The sequence below is a fragment of the Entelurus aequoreus genome, linkage group LG15 (genome assembly GCF_033978785.1).
Source record: "Entelurus aequoreus isolate RoL-2023_Sb linkage group LG15, RoL_Eaeq_v1.1, whole genome shotgun sequence".
In the NCBI taxonomy this organism is placed as follows: domain Eukaryota; kingdom Metazoa; phylum Chordata; class Actinopteri; order Syngnathiformes; family Syngnathidae; genus Entelurus; species Entelurus aequoreus.
Genome location: NC_084745.1, coordinates 25,930,711 through 25,947,638, shown reverse-complemented (window position 1 = coordinate 25,947,638; position 16,928 = coordinate 25,930,711). Strand labels below are relative to the sequence as shown.

At 39.9% G+C, this 16,928-nt stretch overlaps 1 protein-coding gene across 1 annotated transcript in view; it reads right to left on the bottom strand.

Moving 5' to 3' along the window:
- LOC133629968 (sperm-associated antigen 16 protein-like) overlaps positions 1 to 16,928 on the bottom strand; it is a 102,180-nt gene that overhangs the window by 83,522 nt on the left and 1,730 nt on the right. The window lies entirely within an intron of this gene.

Genomic DNA, 16,928 nt, shown 5'->3' with positions numbered 1-16,928 from the left:
TTTGTGCAAATAAGTACAGTTGCACTTGTTTTTTCAAATGTGTTTATTCTGTAAAGGAATGAGTTAAATGTTTAAAATGACTGGATAATAGTGCTATTATGAAGTGCAATGTCAGCACTATTTTTTTTCCTGCAATTTCAAATGCACTTGTTTTAATAAATAAATACAGCGTTTTAAAAGCATACACAATCTGTGTAAATATATTAGTCTGAGGTTAAAAGGACTTGAAAGGACTCGAAATTCAAAATGCAGGACTTGGGACTTGACTTGAGACTTTCCAGTCTTGACTTTGGACTTGACTCGGGACTTGCCTGTCTTGACTCGGGACTTGACTCGAGACTCGAGGGCAAAGACTTGAGACTTACTTGTGACTTGCAAAGCAATGACTTGGTCCCACCTCTGGTAATCAGTGAGGTAAAAGGAATTAAATGCGCTGACAATTCATTGCTCCTGCCAAATGAATTGCACTGAGTGGAGCGGATCACCACTCCAAGATGGCGGCCCCGCGTCTCGTCTGCGCCAGTAAGCAGTAGCGCTCGATGCTGCGTCTACTTACAAGATGTATATGGTTATGACGTTAGCAGTGAGTTTACAGCCTCACTGATTTAACTACACAGCAAATAAAAGTCATGTTACTTAGCCAATAAACGTTAGCTTACATTCAAAACTTACCCTTCTTTGTGCAACTTCAAATGTCGAACGAAGTTGGAAGTTGTTGCGTCTCCGTCTGTAATATTCGAACTGCGTGATTTGCATACGGCAATTCGTTTTTTGTTGACCAAGTCGTAGTTTTTATACCCGAACGAAACCAACTTTGGTATAAATCTTTCTCACTGGCGCGTTGTTTGACAACTCTTGTTCATTGGTTGTCCTGCAATTTGATTGGCTGAATGCTGTGTGATGAAAACAATGTAGATCTAATTTGATTGGCTGTTGTACTGAGCGCACACACGCTGACACGCAGCACACACGCTGATAGACAGACACGTACAAAATGAAAGCTACGGAGCACTCCCAAATAACTTTTTAAACTTTAGGTTTTGGGGAAAGTAGCAAGTCATGTCAAGTCAAAAGGCTCAAGTCCAAGTGAAGTCACAAGTCATTGATGTTAAAGTCTAAGTCGAGTTGCAAGTCTCTTTACATTTTGTCAAATCGTGTCTAAAGTCATCAAATTCATGACTCGAGTCTGACTCGAGTCCAAGTCATGTGACTCGAGTCCACACCTCTGCCAAATACCACCTCAGAAAGCACTTCGCTCTCCAAGTACCGCCATAATGACCAACATTAAAATGCAATAGCGTAGTAGGCTTAAATATTCATTAAAAAACAGGCAGAGGTTTTATTTAACAAGTATATTTAATGTTTGGGCCCTTGTAACATTACACACAGTTTGAACAGTAACACTGTGTTTGACCATAAGAAAAAAAAAACACTTTGATCAAGTGATTCTTTGGTGTACCACTAGATGGAGCCCACGTACCACTAGTGGTACACATACCACAGTTTGAGAATCACTGTTCTAGATTGTAAATCATTCCTCTCACCTGGATAGTACAAACCCCAAAACCAGTGAAGTTGGAACGTTGTGTAAATTGTAAATAAAAACAAAATACAATGATTTGCAAACCCTTTTCAACCTGTATTCAATTGAATAGACTGCAAAGACAAGATACTTAAGGTTCAAACTGGAAAACTTTGTTATTTTTTGCAAATATTAGCTCATTTGAAATTTGATGACTGCAACATGTTTGAAAAAAGCTGGCAAAAAAGACAGAGAGTTGAGGAATGCTCATCAAACACTTATTTGGAAAATCCCTTATGTGAACAGGCTAATTGGGAACAGGTGGGTGCCATGATTGGGTATAAAAGCCGCTTCCATGAAATGCTCAGTCATTCACAAACAAGGATGGGGCGAGGGTCACTACTTTGTCAACAAATGCGTGAGCAAATTGTCGAACAGTTTAAGAATAACATTTCTCTACGAGCTATTGCAAGGAATTTAGGGATTTCACCATCTACGGTCCGTAATATCATCAAAAGATTCAGAGAATCTGGAGAAAACACTGCACGTAACATTGAATGCCTGTGACCTTGGATCCCTCAAGCTGTACTGCATCAAAAAGAGACATCAGTGTGTAAAGGATATCACCACATGGGCTCAGGAACACTTCAGAAAACTACTGTCAGTAACTACAGTTGGTCGCTACATCTGTATGTGCAAGTTAAAACTCTACTATGCAAAGCCAAAGCCATTTATCAACAACACCCAGAAACGCCGCCGGCTTCACTGAGCCCGAGCTCATCTAAGATGGACTGATGCAAAGTGTAAAAGTGTTCTGTGGTCTGACGAGTCCACATTTCAAATTGTTTTTGTAAACTGTGGATGTCGCGTCCTCTGGAAGAAAGAGAAAAAGAACAATCGGATTGTTATAGGCGCAAAGTTGAAAAGCCAGCATCTGTGATGGTATGGGGGTGTATTAGTGCCCAAGACATGGGTAACTTACACATCTGTGAAGGCGCCATTAATGCTGAAAGGTACATACAGGTTTTGGAGCAACATATGTTGCCATCCAAGTAACACTATCACGCCCCTGCTTATTTAAGCAAGACAATGCTAAGCCACGTATTACAACAGCGTGGCTTCAAAGTAAAAGAATGTGGGTACTAGACTGGCCTGCCTGTAGTCCAGACCTGTCTCCCATAGAAAATGCGTGGCGCGTTATGAAGCGTAAAATACGACAACAGAGACCCCGGACTGTTGAACAACTTAAGCTGTACATCAAGCAAGAATGGGAAAGAATTCCACCTGAAAAGCTTCAAAAATGTGTCTCCTCAGTTCCCAAACGTTTACTGAGTGTTGTTAAAAGGAAAGGCCATGTAACACAGTGGTAAAAATGCCCCTGTGCCAACCTTTTTGCAATGTGTTGCTGCCATTAAATTCTAAGTTAATGATTATTTAAAAAAATAAATAAATACCTTTCTCTGTTCGAACATTAAATATCTTGTTTTTGCAGTTTATTCAATTGAATATAGGTTGAAAAGGATTTGCAAATAATTGTATTCTGTTTTTATTTACGAATTACACAACGTGCCAACTTCACTGGTTTTGGGTTTTGTAGAGGGACGTGGCCAAAAACCGAGAAGATGGTCAACTTTGACATTCAATTTAGACTCTGGAGAAGGCGAGAAAGGCATGAAAAATGCTTGTTTGCTACACTTTTTTTAAACCATTCGTGAAGATTATAATTAATTCTTCATCTAAATGGGAAGATATGAACATCCCATCAGTCGGCATACCAGTGAGATCAGACATTGTACAGTAAGTGACTGTTTAACGTACAGTATATCTCGTTTATCTCTCGTTTATCAATACTCCTACATGATGCTATAGTGTTTCACTGAAGCTTAATCTGTTTAGCACACAGCTTCTAAACTTGTTGCTCATCCTATTTATATTTAAAAATATAAGTTTCTGGATCATCATTTGTCCCAAAGTAGTCTTTGTTGTCTTTCAGGAAGTCTGTCCTGATTAACAGTGTTGTTGATGTTGAAGGGAACAGTGAACGTTGTGACGCGTCTGTGAAATCAATACACCGCTATATGTTTAAAATGACCAAAATATGTCAATATTATGTTATTATTAATGTGCCTGTTACTACATTACATACAGTCGCGATCAAAAGTTTACATACACTTGTAAAGAACATAATGTCATGGCTGTCTTGAGTTTCCGATAATTTCTACAACTCTTATTTTTTTGTGATAGAGTGATTGGAGCACCTCCAGAAAGTCTTATCTTTGTCAAGGTGATGTCGGATGAAACAAAAATGTAGCTATTTGGCCACAATACCCAGCAAGGAGAAAAGGTGAGGATTTTAATCCCAGCAAAACCATTCCTACCGTCCAGGATGGTGGTGGTAGTATTATGCTGCCAATGGAACTGGTGCTTTACAGAGTGTAAATGGGACAATGAAAAAGGAGGATTACCTCCAAATTCTTCAGGACAACCTAGAATCATCAGCCCGGAGGTTGGGTCTTTGGTGCAGTTGGGTGTTCCAACAGGACAATGATCCCAAACACATGTCAAAAGTGGTAAAGGAATGGCTAAATCAGGCTAGAATTAAGGTTTTAGAATGGCCTTCCCAAAGTCCTGACTTAAACATGTGGACAATGCTTAAAAAACAAGTCCATGTCAGAAAAACAACAAATTTAGCTGAACTGCACCAATTTTGTCAAGAGGAGTGGTCAAAAATTCAACCAGATGCTTGTGCATGGCTACCAAAAGCACCTTATTGCAGTGAAACTTGCCAAGGGACATGTAACCAATTATCAACATTGCTGTTTGTATACTTTTGACCCAGCAGATTTGGTCACATTTTCAGTAGACCCATAATAAATTCATAAAAGAACCAAACTTCATGAATGTTTTTTGTGACCAACAAGTATGTGCTCCAATCACTCTATCACAAAAAAATAAGAGTTGTAGAAATGATTGTAAACTCAAGACAGCCATGACATTATGTTCTTTACAAGTGGATGTAAACTTCTGATTGCGACTGTATATACTTACAGCATGTATATAAAACTTTGGAGGTTTTTTTAGAACACTTTATAGGCGGAATAAAGCAACTCCCATTGGCTCCATTGTTAGCTGTGATTAGCTCTCAAACAGATGGCTTTAAACACTATCCTTCCACAATATTAGGCACACCAATGCAAGAGCTGTGTCAAACAAGGACATGCTGCAGCGGGGGAGCCTACCTGCTTGTGCTAGTAGAACACTGACATGCGGAGAACCTTACACCAGGTGAAGCATTGATGCCTTTGGTGTTTTGTTTCACCTTATAATGTGAAACAAAAGTTAAAAAGCTATAGCTTTTTAACTTTAACATGATCTAATCCAGTCATTCTCAAACCGTGGTACGTGTTCCATTAGTCAGAGTCGTGTATAAAGACAGTATGGCCAACTCGGTTTAAGACGATCTCCTCAATGATTGGTCAAAAGAGCGCCATGACTGCTACTAACTTTGAGCTGATGCAATGTGTTTGAGGTGCTTCCTCGTTAGTTTTTCGACGCGGAAAAATGCTCTGTTGTGCAGCATGGTGCTGCTCCATATTGTGTTTTGTGGAAAGTTTTAACATTGCTCACCCCAGTGTTTTTCAACCTTTTTGAGCCATTGCACATTTTTTCCATAAAAAAAATACGGAGGCACACCACCAGCAGGAAAGGTTAAAAAATTAAACTCCACCAGGTTGTCGTGCCTTATTTTGAGTTTGTTGTTGTTTCCTGTGTGTAGTGCTTTAGTTTCTGTCTTGCGCTGTTATTTTGGTGACACTTCCTGTTTTGTTGGTGTTCTCCTGTAGCAGCTTTACGCCTTCCTTTGAGTGCTATTGCCCGCACCTGCTTTGTTTTCGCAATTAAAAGCCTACTGAAATTAGATTTTCTTATTTAAACGGGGATAGCAGATCCATTCTATGTGTCATACTTGATCATTTCGCGATATTGCCATATTTTTGCTGAAAGGATTTAGTAGAGAACATCGACGATAAAGTTCGCAACTTTTGGTCGCTGATAAAAAAAGCCTTGCCTGTACCGGAAGTAGCGTGACGTCACAGTATGGCGTCAAATTAGTACCAAAAATCCAAGCGCGTAAAAACTGTTATCGCGCGCTGATTCTCCACTTCGTGCGCGCGCCCGACACCCTTTTGCGCGCGCGTGGTGCCTGTCTGCGCGCGCGCTGTCTCGGTCTGTGCGCTGTCATGTTTCATTTTGGTACTTTGGGGGCGGGCATGCTTAGACCGCCCCTTCTTTCTTGTTGGCTTTGAGCAATCAGAAGAGCCCTCAGATCCAGAGGGCTCTTTGAGGAAACACTAGATGATCAAATATGCACATTGTTTACAATCATGGACCCCAGCAGCGTGAGCGATTACCCCATACAAATCAAAGCGACCATTACCCCATTCATTTGAGCGAGGATGAAAGATTCGTGGATGAGGAAAGTGAAAGTGAAGGATTAGAGGGCAGTGGAAGCGATTCAGATAGGGAAGATGCTGTGAGAGGCGGGTGGGACCTGATATTCAGCTGGGAATGACTAAAACAGTAAATAAACACAAGACATATATAAACTCTATTAGCCACAACACAACCAGGCTTATATTTAATATGCCACAAATTAATCGCGCATAACAAACACCTCCCCCCTCCAGTCCATATAACCCGCCAATACAAATCAAACACCCGCACAACACACTCAATCCCACAGCCCAAAGTACCGTTCACCTCCGCAAAGTTCATACAGCACATATATTTCCCCAAAGTTATGTACGTGACATGCACATAGCGGCACGCACGGACGGGCAAGCGATCAAATGTTTGGAAGAAAGCTGCATACTCACGGTAGCGCGTCTGCTATGCCACTCAAAGTCCTCCTGGTTGTGTTGCTGTAGCCAGCCGCTAATACACCGATCCCACCTACAGCTTTCTTCTTTGCTGTCTTCATTGTCCATTAAACAAATTGCAAAAGATTCACCAACACAGATGTCCACAACACTGTGGAATTTTGCGATGAAAACAGAGCACGATCCGTGACGCGTCATCATACCGAGACGTTTTCAGCCGGATATTTCCCGGGAAATTTAAAATTGCACTTTATAAATTAACCCGGCCGTATTGGCATGTGTTGCAATGTTAAGATTTCATGATTGATATATAAACTATCAGACTGCGTGGTCGGTAGTAGTGGGTTTCAGTAGGCCTTTAAGACTATTTAAGTTGTGCGTACGCTATCCTTCTTTGTGGGGACATTGTTGATTGTCATGTCATGTACGGATGTACTTTGTGGACGCTGTCTCTGCTCCACACGCTGTAAGTTTTTGCTGTCGTCCAGCATTCTGTTTTTGTTTACTTTGGAGCCAGTTCAGCTTTACTTTTGTTTTGCATAGCCATCCCTATGCTTCAGTGCCTTTTCCTAGCGGGACTTGTCTTTTGTTCATTTTTGGTTTAAGCGTAACATACCTTTTTACCTGCACGCTGTGCTCTGCATATTGGGATCACGACAAACCACCCTCGACGCATTCCGACTTCTACAAAGCAATGAACTACCTGCTGCCACCTACTGATATGGAGTATTGCATGGTTACCCTGCCAGGCTCTACACGGCACAGGCACTAGACAACGGCACATTATTATAATTATTGATTTGCAAAAAAAGGTTTTGGGACCAATTAGGTGAAGTTGCATAATTTCCCACAGCACACCAGACAATATTTCACGGCACACTAGTGAAAAACACAGGCTTACCCAACAACCCGGAAAGAAGACAAGTATGGGAAGTGATTGTTCGCCATCAACACTGGAGAGCCACCGATTGCAGCGTCTTGTGCCAGGTAAACACACGACACAACGTCTGCGTTTTGTTCAGGACAGAACACACAGAAGCTAATACAAATAATAACAAAAGAGATGAACAAATCAAAGGGATGGTTTGACAAAACCGACTATTTTTGAATCTCAGTCAAATCTAAATTATGCTATTTGGTAAGAGTAGAAGAGAAAGTCAAACACTAATACAAATAGACAGATATTGAAAGGGTAAAAAAAAAAAATTGGGTGTAATAATAGATGAAAAAATGAACATAAAGTGGCAAGAAATACGTCAATAATGAATAAAGCAAAATATGTTCTGGAACAAAAATCACTCCATATTATCTACTCACCATATCTGAGATATTGTGTAGAAATATGTGGAAATAACTACAAAAGTACACTTATTCACTTAGCATGTAGCAAACCAGAAAGACCAGTTATAATACTACATAAAAAAGTCACAATTTCTCCGTGATTGTTGGTCCAAAGCTAATGAAGATTTTTGGTCGTTCTGTGTATATTTTTTTTTACGTTTATTGCGCTGTCGGGTGCGTGTTAGACAAACACTGCGAGAATGTATCAGCAGAGTGCGTCAAATACGGCTGCAAAATTATACTTTCACAAATTAAAAACATGTTTTATTGTAAGTTTATGATCTGGAGTATGTTTAGAACTATATATAGACGTATTATTTTAGTTTATTTTGTCAGAAAAACTAACAATAAAATGACAGTAATTACATGCATCCGGGCACAGCCGCAAACGTCCTTGGTAGCAGTCATGGCGCCTGTTGTTTAGTTGGCCATACTCTCTCTTTACACACGACTTCTGCTAGTGGAACGTCAAAGAATCACTTGATCGAGTACAGTATTTTATTTTCCTATATTCAAACAGAGTGTTACTGTTCAAACTGTGTCATGTTACAGTGTCCAAAAATATTAAATATACTTGTTAAATAAAACCTCTGCTTTGTTTTTAATTAATACTTAGGTCTACTACTGTATTTTAATGCTGTTCATTATGGTCGTACTTGGAAAGCCAAGTGTTTTTTGTGGTGGTACTCGGTGGAAAAAAGTTTGAAAACCACTGCAGTAGAGCATTAGATTACAATGAAGAACCTGAGAAGAGTTTAAAATCATCAGTAGAAAGCCTGATTGAAAAAGTGTGCCTCTAACCTTTTTTATCTTTCAATATACCTAGTCTTAAGATAAGGTGACATCAGTATAATAAATAAAAAATTAATACAAACTTGTGAATAAACGTGCAATCAAAAATTTGCATTATTATCTTTAAAATGCAGGATTTCTGATACAAGTCTTATATTGGATCCTCTACCAAAAGAATCAGTCCAGAGCCTACCTCTCAACATTTGCATTTCAAAATAAGGTCAATCTTCAGAAAAATAAGGGGGATATGCAGGAAAGGGAGGGCATCGAAAAAAGAAGGCAAATTTGAGTTTCCAAGGGAAAAGCGGAGGTTGGCATCTTTGATCCTACATGAGGAACCAATAATGGCGGTTAGAGACGCAGACCTAAACTAGGTCATAATGACATGGTAGGAGGGCAAAGTCAGCATTTGTTAGCCAACAAATGCTACATGGTGTGTTGATAACATTGCCACAGGATATGCAATCTATTGGAGATAAAGGTTATATTTTATCAAATCAATTTCTAGGAAATGGATGCTTGCTGGCTGCAGGATGACAGATGAAGCCTGACCACTGCTGGTGTTCATGTACACTGAAGCACAATATGTTTTGCTGAGTTTGACCTTTTGGCTGCAGCTGATTTATTGAGAAGCAAATGCTTCTAGGCAAGGAAATCAATGACACACAGCATGTTGAAAAAAGATGGCAGTAAAGGACATGACAGATGTGTATTTTTTAAGTTAATAATCAAGATTAAGTTGCCTGAACTCAATACAGAATGTGTTGAAAATATATCTCTTATGATGCAACTTAACCTGATCTAACCACAATTTAGTGGCAAATTCCGCAAAAAAAATTATGTAAAGTTAAGCGCAATATTACAAATGAACTACAAAAAAAGGCACGTTCGGCATGTAATTTTTGAATGAATACAGAGCTGTTCAGATTCAATTTGTATTATTGAATTTATTCCTAGTAATACTGTCGTAAGTCAAAAAAACTTGTGGGCATAAATAACATTCCCAATGTGTCTATATATAAAATCTGCCGAGCAACAGGAGAATTAATCAATCAAACAGCAGTATTTCAGAATATGATGGCTGTATGAGCATGTTTATGATACACTGCATACTGTAAATCAACACAAATAGGAAGCCTGGGCTTGATTTTAAAACTGTAAATAAAATTGAACGAGAACTTTATGCTTACATTTAATTTGTTCTAAATTAATAAAAGATAATAATACATTTTCAAAAAGTCGTTTTTTAGGCGTATATTTTTATATGTCAGCAGCCAAGAGCAGCTTTTGTAACCTGTAACATGTTTTGAAAAAGTTTACTACCATTTTTATACCAAATAATATGTTGCAGGAACTGGTTTGACTCAAAAATCGCGTTGAATCAAGAGTCAATTCTGGATTGAATCATCACCCCAAGAATCTGAATCTAATCGTGAGCAGTGGTAAGATTCATATCCCTAATATTTGGCCATATTTATAATTTTATACACATTACTGGGTACATTTTTTACAGCAAATCCTACTTAAAACCAGTTAAAACATTCAGTACAGTCAGTACTCAAATCCGAATCGGCTTTCTTATTTATTACGACTCTAAATCGATTCCTAATTTTCAAAATTCGACATTCCAAAAAAACAAGAAAACAACAAATATCTCATTAATCTCCTTGGTGAACCATAAACTACTTAATTATTTATTTATGACAACTTTAATTACTGAGTATCTGTTTATATGTCTACTATTTGTTATGTTTTTAATATTTGTTTAGTTACTTATTGGTATACTTAATTTATTCACTGTTCTGTTACAAACTGAGAACAAGGAAATGGGATAAAACTGCTATGATATGAAAAGGGGTAGGGTCGTATGCATGTTTGTAATAAACTGAAACTGAACTGAACTGAAGTTGTCGGATTATATTCTCAGCCATCCACTTTTCAGGAGAGATGCACGATTTATGATCTGGAATAAACTCACAGAAAGCAGGGAATCGAGAAAGCAGCAGACCACTCGCTGATGTAAACATAAGTTTGTGATCAAGTCGCCGCTATAAATAGTTTGTCTGTGTTAGCGCTTATAATAACAATATCACTAATACTTGATTAATACTTAAGTCCTGAAATGTATATTGAGTATTGTTGATGCCTTTCGAATGGTTATTTATCCGATTTTAGAGGCGGAATAGTGAAGATCCCATTGGCTCCGTTGTAAGAGGACTTTTATTTAGGTTTATTTAATATTTAGAATGCATTAAAAAAATACATCCGTCGTCTTGTCTTTCATAATGATTGTTAACGATAGGCAAAATTCCAAAAAAAGGGCAATTTCCATTTAAATATGGATTGATAGCAACATTTGTAGTATCACCCAAATCTTATCGGAAGTATCAAACAGTGAAAGAATAAGTAATAATTACATTTTAACAAATGTGGAGATAGAACAGGCAGCACGGTAGAAGAGGGGTTAGTGCGTCTGCCTCACCTCCAAAGACATGCACCTGGGGATAGGTTGATTGGCAACACTAAATTGGCCCTAGTGTGTGAATGTGAGTGTGAATGTTGTCTGTCTATCTGTGTTGGCCCTGTGATGAGGTGATGACCCGAATGCAGCTGATAGGCTCCAGCGACTCCCCGCGACCCCAAAAGGGACAAGCGGTAGAAAATGGATGGATGGATGCATGGATGGATGGAGATAGAACATGTTAAAACTGAAAGTAAGCAGATATTAACAGTAATTGAACAAGTACATTAATAATCCATCATAATTTTGACAAAATAATAGAATAACAAATGACACAATATGTTGTGCATATGTCAACAGCCAAATTAGGAGCCCTTGTTTGCTTACTTACTACAAACCCCGTTTCCATATGAGTTGGGAAATTGTGTTAGATGTAAATATAAACGGAATACAATGATTTGCAAATCATTTTCAACCCATATTCAGTTGAATATGCTACAAAGACAACATATTTGATGTTCAAACTGATAAACTTTTTTTTTTTGCAAATAATAATTAACTTTAGAATTTGATGCCAGCAACATGTGACAAAGAAGTTGGGAAAGGTGGCAATAAATACTGATAAAGTTGAGGAATGCTCATCAAACACTTATTTGGAACATCCCACAGGTGAACAGGCAAATTGGAAACAGGTGGGTGCCATGATTGGGTATAAAAGTAGATTCCATGAAATGCTCAGTCATTCACAAACAAGGATGGGGCGAGGGTCACCACTTTGTCAACAAATGCGTGAGCAAATTGTTGAACAGTTTAAGAAAAACCTTTCTCAACCAGCTATTGCAAGGAATTTAGGGATTTCACCATCTACGGTCCGTAATATCATCAAAGGGTTCAGGGAATCTGGAGAAATCACTGCACGTAAGCAGCTAAGCCCGTGACCTTTGATCCCTCCGGCTGTACTGCATCAACAAGCGACATCAGTGTGTAAAGGATATCACCACATGGGCTCAGGAACACTTCAGAAACCCACTGTCACTAACTACAGTTGGTCGCTACATCTGTAAGTGCAAGTTAAAACTCTCCTGTGCAAGGTGAAAACCGTTTATCAACAACACCCAGAAACGCAGTCGGCTTCGCTGGGCCTCAGCTCATCTAAGATGGACTGATACAAAGTGGAAAAGTGTTCTGTGGTCTGACGAGTCCACATTTCAAATTGTTTTTGGAAACTGTGGATGTTGTGTCCTCCGGACCAAAGAGGAAAAAAACCATCCGGATTGTTATAGGCGTAAAGTTGAAAAGCCAGCATCTGTGATGGTATGGGGGTGTATTAGTGCCCAAGACATGGGTAACTTACACATCTGTGAAGGCGCCATTAATGCTGAAGGTACATACAGGTTTTGGAGCAACATATGTTGCCATCCAAGCAACGTTACCATGGACGCCCCTGCTTATTTCAGCAAGACAATGCCAAGCCACGTGTTACATCAACGTGGCTTCATAGTACAAGAGTGCGGGTACTAGACTGGCCTGCCTGTAGTCCAGACTTGTCTCCCATTGAAAATGTGTGGCACATTATGAAGCCTAAAATACCACAACGGAGACCCCCGGACTGTTGAACAACTTAAGCTGTACATCAAGCAAGAATGGGAAAGAATTCCACCTGAGAAGCTTAAAAAATGTGTCCCCTCAGTTCCCAAACGTTTACTGAGTGTTGTTAAAAGGAAAGGCCGTGTAACACAGTGGTGAACATGCCCTTTCCCAACTACTTTGGCACGTGTTGCAGCTATGAAATTCTAAGTTAATTATTATTTGCAAAAAAAATAAAGTTTATGAGTTTAAACATCAAATATATTGTCTTTGTAGTGCATTCAATTGAATATGGGTTTGCAAATCATTGTATTCCGTTTATATTTACATCTAACACAATTTCCCAACTCATATGGAAATGGCTTTGTAGTCTGATTTAGCCATTCCTATACCACTTTTAACGTGTGTTTGGGGTCATTGTCCTGTTGGAACACCCAATTGCGCACAAGACCCAACCTCTGGGCTGATGATTTTAGGTTGTCCTGAAGAATTTGCAGGTAAACCTAACCTCATTTTTCATTGTCCCATTTAAAGCACCAGTTCCATTGGCAGCAAAACAGACCAATAGCATAATACTACCACCACCATGCTTGACGGTAGGCTTGGTGGTCCTGGGATTAAAGCCCTCACCTTTTCTCCTCCAAACATATTGCTGGGTTATTTTCTGGCGCATTTAAAAATCAATAAACCCGCATCAGCAATTAAAACATATCTTAAGTGGTACTGTCAAAATTAAAATTGCAAAAAACATATTATATGTGAAAAAATTAAGAATTAAAATATCTGAACTCACATTTCATCGCCGGGAGAGCTGAGCTAGCTTCCGGGGTTGGCCGACATCGTCTCACAAGATGTAGTTTGTCTTTAAATATCCTTCTTGAAAATGGCCTTGCAAATATATGTGTTGTCTTGTGTAATCATAAAAGATGCAGATGAGGCGTGTTGGCTGAGTTCTTAAAGTTTACTCCACAGCGTGCTCATCAAAACCATACCGCTGCATGTCTACATTCAACAACCTAAACGGGGCTACTGTGCATGCTCTTCACTACTGTGGCATGCTGGGTAATGGAGTTATTATGTTACCTAGCTCATAACATCACTATATATCTGCCTTAGGCCAGCTAGAAGGCCTTACTGACAACAACTCGTGATCTGATTGGCTATCGCAACTGTCATATCATAATGTTTGTATCCGTTCACTTACAGTGCACAGACGCCTGCATTATTGATTCTGAAGGCTCTAGGCAGATTTGGTACAGCATGGCAACATAAGCAAGCTGAATTCTGATTGGATAAAAACTCTATAACCTAAAGACAACAGCACTGGAAGGAGCATAATATGAAATGAAAAGAATATGAATACTTTTAGGTATTTAGGGAAAGTAAATTGAAAATTACTTTTATCTTTAATTATGATCATGGCACATTTGCACCAAGAATCCTAAGCAGCTGGCTACTTTTGAAGTCAGGGGCAATAAATAAAACCTCCGTTTTAGCAGGATTCAGCTGAAAAGCATTACGAGCCATCAAGTCTTTAACTTCAGTCCAACGAGAAATATAACTGAAGGTCATCCGCGTACATGTCGTATGAGATACCTTCGAAATGCCTAATGACATCCCTGAGTGGTAGCATGTATAGGGTAAAAAGGATAGGCTCTAGCAACGAACCCTGGGGCACCTTGCACAAGGAGGGGACGAGTTGTGACTTATGAGTGCCAACAGCCACGGAGAAAGATCCATCTGCCAAATATGACTTTAAAAAATGGAACTGAACTCAACTGAATACAACTGAATTCAACTGGAAACAATGGACAAGAAGTTTCATTGACTTCCACAATACTCAGCTCTCCTAAATTTGCAACAAAGACAACGACTACCGCCGTTTAACCAGGGAGTGGGATTCACAGCTGGAATTTTAAGAGGCTCTTAAGGAGAAATCTCATCAAGAATGGCAACATCATTGCTGTGAGGCTGTAAGAACAGGCAGGCTCTTGAATAACACAAAAGAAAGCCAGTTAAGCTTGGATGTAGGACTCTGACCAAGGCCAGACACAAAGAGGTGTCTGCGGGATCTGAGGCGGACGGGTGGGTCAGCGAAAAAATCAAGACGAGCTGGGAGGGCCGCACTCGGAGCATGGCGGGGCGAGGGCGGAATTCCAATGAGCGTGAGATATTTCGAATGGAGCTGCAAAGTTGAAGACTTCCTATTCTACACAGCGGAAGCAGGGATGAAGGACGATGAGGCAAACAGCGGTGGTCTGTTAGGGTGGTACCTTCTGCCTACCTACTAACCACCCAAGACCACTGACGTACAAAAAAGCTCTTTTCACTGACCTAATTGTGCACCCAAGCTGAAAACAAGGGAGGAATGTTGAATGTTTCCTGCATTTCTCAAGGCATGGAATCTTTGAGGCTAGGAATTAGAAGCAACAAAGAGCATGAGGTCACCGTCTGAAGCCGACTTCCAGGACTCCACTCTTTGTTATGGTTGTGACCACAGGAGGAAGCTAGCAACATTAATGATTACAGTACGACGCTCTCATCACATCTTGCAGGGTTAAGCCAGTCCTCCATGTAAGCTTGGGAATCAACGAAAAACGTGAATAAAGTCAGAAGGTGAATCACGTCCCTGGAAACTTTTCTTGCCAGGTATGATTCTTGTTGGTTGACCGAAGGAAGTTTGAACTCCCTGTGAATTTTGACACTTCAAGGGCTCTAGAAGGAAGGAAAATAAATCATTCTGTTACTCTTCCTGATATTGCAGCTTTCAAAGAGCTCTCCCAGCAGCATCTCATTGATATATGTATGCCCATACAGTGCAGAAATGAATACACTCTTGAAATACAGTCATCCCTCGTTTATTGGTTGTGAACATGAATGAATGAATTTGCTGTGTTTTATTGTTCTCCCGCCTTCCCTATCGTTTTGTCCCTGCATTTTTCCTTTTGTGCTTTTTTTTCTCTCCTCAGTTCCTTCTTCCTCGACAATGGACGGACCTTCTGGGCACACCTGCATCTAATTAGATCCATGGGCTACTTAAGCTAGGCATGGAATAGCTGTGCTTTGCTGGTTACTGTTTCCTGTTTCCCATGATGCACACATAGTTTGATCTCCTCATCCAGGTACGTTATTCCTTTTTTAACGCCTTAATCTCTGTGTATTTTTCAGTCTTCCCTTGTGGTGGAGTGTATTTCTTTTGTGGACTTTTCCAATGTCCAGTGTGTCCTGGCCATCCCCTTGCCCACCTCTGAGGTTGCAGTTTGTGGACTACTTTTTATGGTGTGCGTTTTTGCCCCATCACCTTTTTGTTAAACTTTTTGGACTAAATTAAAGACTTTTTTTGTTTTTGATTACACCTTGCCTCTCGTCTCTGCATCTGGGGTCAACCTTTTGTCCCAGTCGCAACAGAATTTGCTTGTTATAAATCCAATATTTTCATAGCAAGGGCCTAATAAACCTATCTTCTAAATGGATTTCTAACATTATGAGAACTCTCTGCACATGAAATAACACATTTTAATCACCTTTACACTCTTTTTTTTTCTTCTAGTATAGTAATGTTGCAGCATGCTCTGATTGGTTTGGTCTCCTCGAATGGCCAATGCTACTGTAGTATTTACATTTATTTAGCCATTTTATGCCTGAAAATGCCTATATTAGGGCTAAGAAATTGTAAAACATGCTTTTAAAAAGTTACAAAATATCCCTGAAAAATCTGTGACGAGGTGAAGCCGCAACATTTGAAGAGCAGGTCGTGACAACTGTATTTCAATATATAATATCTATAGAATATCCGAATTGAACTATTGAAAAAAATACTTCTTAAGGGCCACAACCACTAGAGGGGGCACAAGATCATTAGGTTCTGACCCCACCCCCCACCCCCACCACCCCCCTCCCAACACACACACATAGCTCTGATAGCTCAGTTACAGCTCATTTTATTACCTATTCTGTGTTATATGTGTTTTATGTTGCACAATTGCAACAAGAAAAATTCCTAGTTTGTGAACCCGTTCTCAAACAATGGCAATAAAAACTATTCTGATTCTGATAAGCTTATGTAGCAGAGGATCGGACCGCCAAGTGCCCTGCCTTTGGCTGCTGACCAGCTCACAACGCACCCGACCTCTATGGCCCCTCCCATGAGTGGTGAGCCCATTGGAGGGGGTAAACACGTTGCCTCTTCGGGCTGTGCCCGGCCGGGCCCCATGGGGACAGGCTCGGCCACCAGGCGCTCGCCATCGTGCCCCAACTCCGGGCCTGGCTCCAGAGGGGGGCCCCGGTGACCCATGTCCGGGCAAGGGAAACCGGAGTCTTGGTAAAGATTTAGGTTTAGATTTGTGAA